The sequence below is a fragment of the Lactuca saligna genome, chromosome 5 (genome assembly GCF_052625555.1).
Source record: "Lactuca saligna cultivar CGN05327 chromosome 5, ASM5262555v1, whole genome shotgun sequence".
Taxonomy (NCBI): Eukaryota; Viridiplantae; Streptophyta; class Magnoliopsida; order Asterales; family Asteraceae; genus Lactuca; species Lactuca saligna.
The window spans coordinates 4,686,509-4,691,251 of NC_136421.1; the positions used below are offsets into that span (position 1 = coordinate 4,686,509).

General features: G+C 40.0%; 1 non-coding gene across 1 annotated transcript; it reads left to right on the plus strand.

The window, feature by feature from the left end:
- Window positions 1-1,316: 1,316 nt before the first annotated feature.
- On the plus strand, window positions 1,317-1,423 carry LOC144999036 (small nucleolar RNA R71). Its single transcript, XR_013660563.1, has one exon. It is a non-coding gene; the product is annotated as a small nucleolar RNA R71 (small nucleolar RNA).
- The last annotated feature ends 3,320 nt before the right edge of the window (window positions 1,424-4,743 follow it).

Sequence of the window (4,743 nt, forward strand, 5' to 3'; positions counted from 1 at the left end):
GAAGGTCCAGCTTCTTGAAGAACGAGTATGGCATAAGGTTCACACTTGCTCCAGAATCAGCTAAGGCATGAAATGCAACCAAGTTGCCAAATTGGCAAGGCAAAGTTAAGCTCCCCAGATCACCCTTCTTCTTTGGTAATTTGTTTAGCATAGCGGCGGAGCAATTCTCATTAAGTACTACTTTCTGCACTTCCTCCATCTTTCTTCTGTTAGTGAGGAGTTCCTTAAGGAACTTTGCATACTTGGGCATTTGCATGACGGCTTCAATGAAAGGAATGTTTATTTGAAGAGTTTTAATATGATCAAGAAACTTCTGATATTCCTCTTCCTGCTTCTCCTTCTTGGCTTGGGCTGGGTATGGCATTGGAGGCTGGTATGGTTTCAAGGGTGGCTGTTCTTTTGTTTTTGCAGATGTACTCGCCGAGTCCATCGGTCCTACTCGGCGAGTAGGGCTCTCAGATTGTGAGTGTTGGTTTTCGACTTGTACTTCCGTTCCTTCCTTCAGTGAGTCCTTGTTCGTTTCAGTTCGAATGGGGGCCAGGGGAGTAATAATCTTCCCACTTCTTGTGGTAACAATATTTACTTGCGCGCCTCGTGGGTTGTTCTCGGTTTTGCTAGGAAGCTCACCCGGTGACCTTTGGTTTAGTTGTTGAGCAAGTTGCCCAAGCTGTGTTTCTATGTTGTGGATGGATGCTTGCTGGTTCCTGAGCATTGTTCTTGTTTCTTGGATAGCAGCATCGTGGTCACTATGTCTTTTCTCGAAAGTAGCCACAAATTTAGTTAGCATTTCTTCCAAGCTCGGCTTCTTCTCTTGCACCGGCTCCTCCTTTTGGTAAAAGCCTCTCCCTTTTTGTCTGTACTTCTCCTCCTTGGCCTTCTTGTACTCTTCGTAAGGCAGCCACTCCTTCTTTTGTTTGCGCCAGTCCTCATCATACCGGTCACTGCTCGAATAGCATACTTGTGCCTTTTTGTTGCCGTTCTCATCCAAATCGCAATCTCTAGTGAGGTGAGGTCCATTGCAATTTTCGCAACCTACCCGTATGGCATGGATAGTTTGATCCATTTTGTCCACTCTCTTATCCATGGTTTTTAACATGGCCATGACCGCGGATAAATCTTCAGTAGCAGCGTATGCGGCTCCCCTCGTGACATCATTCCTAGGGTTGTGGTATTCTCTAGAGTGTTTAGAGAATTCTTCAATTAATTTTTTGATCACCGGGGGTGGCTTCTTTGTAAGTGGGCCTTGTGAGTCTAGCAGCTTCCGGGTCGTGACATTGACTCCATCATAAAAGATGGAAACTTCTTGTTGGCTATTTAGATCATGGTGTGGGCAATTTCGTAGCAGACTTTTGTACCTCTCCCATGCTTCATATAACGACTCTCCAGCTTGTTGTTCAAAGTTTGCAATGGCCTTCTTGAGTTTGGCTATCTTGGATGGTGGGCAAAAGTGATCAATAAATTCTTCCTTCATTCTGGCCCAAGTAGTGACTGACCCGGGAGGAAGTGATTTGAACCAGTCTTTAGCAGCACCCTTGAAGGTTACCGGAAGCATCCGAAGTAGTTGAGTTTCGCGGGTTACATTTGGAATGTTGAAGTAATCAGCAACATCATTTACTTCATCCAAATGTTTGTAGGCATCTTCATGATCTTTCCCATAGAAAGGTATTTCCTTGAGTGAAGCTAGGATATGACCTTTTAGCTCGAAGGTGGCAGTTGCGGGAATTGCGGGTTGCACAAGTCCCGGGCCATGGTCGTCGTGCATCCTCTTCTTCCATTCTCCCATGGGAATTTCATCAATGTTAGCCATAGTGAATGCTAACTCTTCCTCCGATTCGGTTTCTTCTTCGTACGTTGCCTCGTCTTCTTCCTCGGTTTCGTATCTAGTATCTTCTTGAATTGGCTCCTCAATTATCAAGGAAGCGCTTGAAGCTCCTGATTTGCTGCTCTTCTTTTTCCCAAAAACAGTCTTCAAGTTGGACAATGGTGATTTCTTTGGTGTGCTTGAACTCTCCACGTCCTTCCCTTTGTTTCTTTTCAATTCGGATTCGGGGTCTTCAAACTGGGGTACCAGTGGTGTGTTTGCTCCTCTGGTCATGAAAGTCCTGAAATTGATCAAATAAAAACGTAAAAAGAACAAAAAGATTGTAAACAAATAAAAAAAAATTCTAACTAAACTGTTACTCGCCGAGTAGGTGCGAGTGCACTCGGCGAGTATCAGTGATATTTCAAAAAAAATCTAAGTTTTTAACCTAACTAAAACAGATACTAAAACCTAATTACTAGTTACTAAATTGCAATAAATGAACTTTATGCAAGTAAACTCACACAAAGGATCGAAAAAATTAGGAATTAGCTTAATTATTTAGAACCGTTCCCCGGCAACGGCGCCAAAAACTTGATGTGTGTAAATTCAACTAGTTTTATCTCTACTTTTTATTAGCAATTTGAGCACACAAAGGTAGTGAACCTGTCTATAAGTGGTATAGATTGATAAGTAAGGTATCGAACTCAGGGAACGGGCAATTAAACTAATAGCTAATTTTAACTAAAACAAATAATAAAAGTAAAGGGTTTTTCTCTAGTTTTGCAAGACTAGAAATTTAAACAAACTAAATTAACTAATTAACTAAAGCAACAACTATTTACAAAATTTAATAAAGATGTTTCTATTTAGGTTCAACCAATTCACTCCTATGGTTATTTAAGTTAAGGTGGATTAATTGCTATTGGTTACCAATGATAATAGTTAGGTTCATATTCATTACTCCTAACCCTTAGACAATTAACTAATTTAAGCGTTGATCAAGTGTTTAAACCAATTAATTCCCTAGATTAATTATTTGGATTAAATAAGATTTGTAATGGTTAATTAAGTTATTAATTCAATTAACCTCTTGTTGATGGTTTCTCAAACACGCTCACACATTAATCTTCCTATTTTCTTATTAATCTTAGTTTCATACTCATTACTTCCAAGCATACGTTTTAGCATTCACATAGACATATGAGGTTAACAATTAAGTGATGTTCATGCAACCTAATTGCCTTCCAATTAACAGAAAATAGTAGTGATTAATACATAAGGTTCTTTAACAAACTTAATTTAATAAATCACCAATAGACAATTAAACAAGAATTAATAATTAAACCATAGGAGTTCTTTGGTATTCCCCAAACAGAAACAAAAACGAGTTTAGCTCATAGTTGCAGTAGAAACAAACACAAAAACAAAGTTTATGAAAGCAAACATGTTTAATTCCTAAGTCTAAGTGGTAGAATTAACCTAATTGCTTGAATTCTTCCAACTCTTGAAGCTTAGGGTTCCTTAGCGCCTTCTGAACCTTTTAGTCGCAGCTAATCCTTCAAAAATCGCCAGGAGTTTTGTCTCATGGGATAAGGATTCGTCTTTTAAAGATATCCCAAAACAGAGGGTACTCGGCGAGTAGCAGAATCAACTCGCCGAGTAGGTCCATACTTATCCGTCTTTAAATTAGCAGTCGTATTTATCTTCTGGCATATCGTCGTGTACTCACCGAGTAGGGTCGATCTACTCGCCGAGTAGGTCCTTCTTTCACTCTTTAATCTTCACTTGCTTTCCCTTTTCTCCTTTTTGCCTCCAAGCATATCTTTTGGACTGAAAACACAATTCAAAGCATTTTAAGTACCTTTTGTCTATATTATTCTCATAATTAACCAAAAATAACTAAGAATATATGTTAAATAATTAACTAATTATGCACATATCACTCCTCTGGTACGCGAGAGGTGACCACCGTCGGGGTGGTTGACCCAGTACGTTGGGCGTACCGAAACTATGTTGGGCGTACTCCATTTCTTGACAAAACCTTATTAAGTGCTTAATGGCTTAAGCACTTAAGTTCAAATCTCAGATCCAGAGAACTAACATGCCCAGGGTCCATAAATTCACAACCTTTTTCACTTGGGACGTCCATAAGGTCCTAAATGCTTGGTCTTAATCCATTAATACCTTCTTTCTCTTGCATGGGACACTTATAGCTAATGAGACTTGATTTTTATCACTCAAAGTCCCCTCAAGAGCCTGAAAGGACAACTCTTTACGTTCATAACACAAGATACACCATTTTATGGCTTTTGGGACAAAAGTTGCCTCTAATAAAGTAAAATGATTAGATCTAAGCATATGTGCGTAAAGTTTGGAACTTTATACCTTTAGGAGCTTCTTGATCACAAACTAACTTCAGATCTATGAACTTGATCTTCTTCTCCAACTCTTTAATGCAATGATCTTCTCTTGAAACACTCCAAAACACACACCAATCAAGCTTACACCCACAAAGAAGAGCTAGGGTTTAGGGAAGGAAGAATGTAGGCTGTGGAGGCTGAGGATAATCAGGGGAAATGATCCATAAGGGTGTTTATATAGCCCCCAAACCCTACCTATTAGGGTTTGCTCCAGTCATTAGTACGCCCGACGTACATGAGTGTACGCCCAGCGTACTAGGATGTGCCTAGTATGCTCAGCGTACCCTTATATACGCTCAACATACTCCCTCTTGACTCAAAGTGGCAACTTCAGTCATTATATTTCTCATGGCCCAACTCAAACATCCCAGGGCTACAATTTGAAACTTGTAAAAGTGGAGGGATTTGAAATTTACCTGCGAAGTTCGAGATGTTACAATTTCCCCCCACTTGACCTAGACTTTGTCCCCAAAGTCTGCTATAGCGAAAAGATCCGGGTAGTGCTCCCGCATTTCGGAC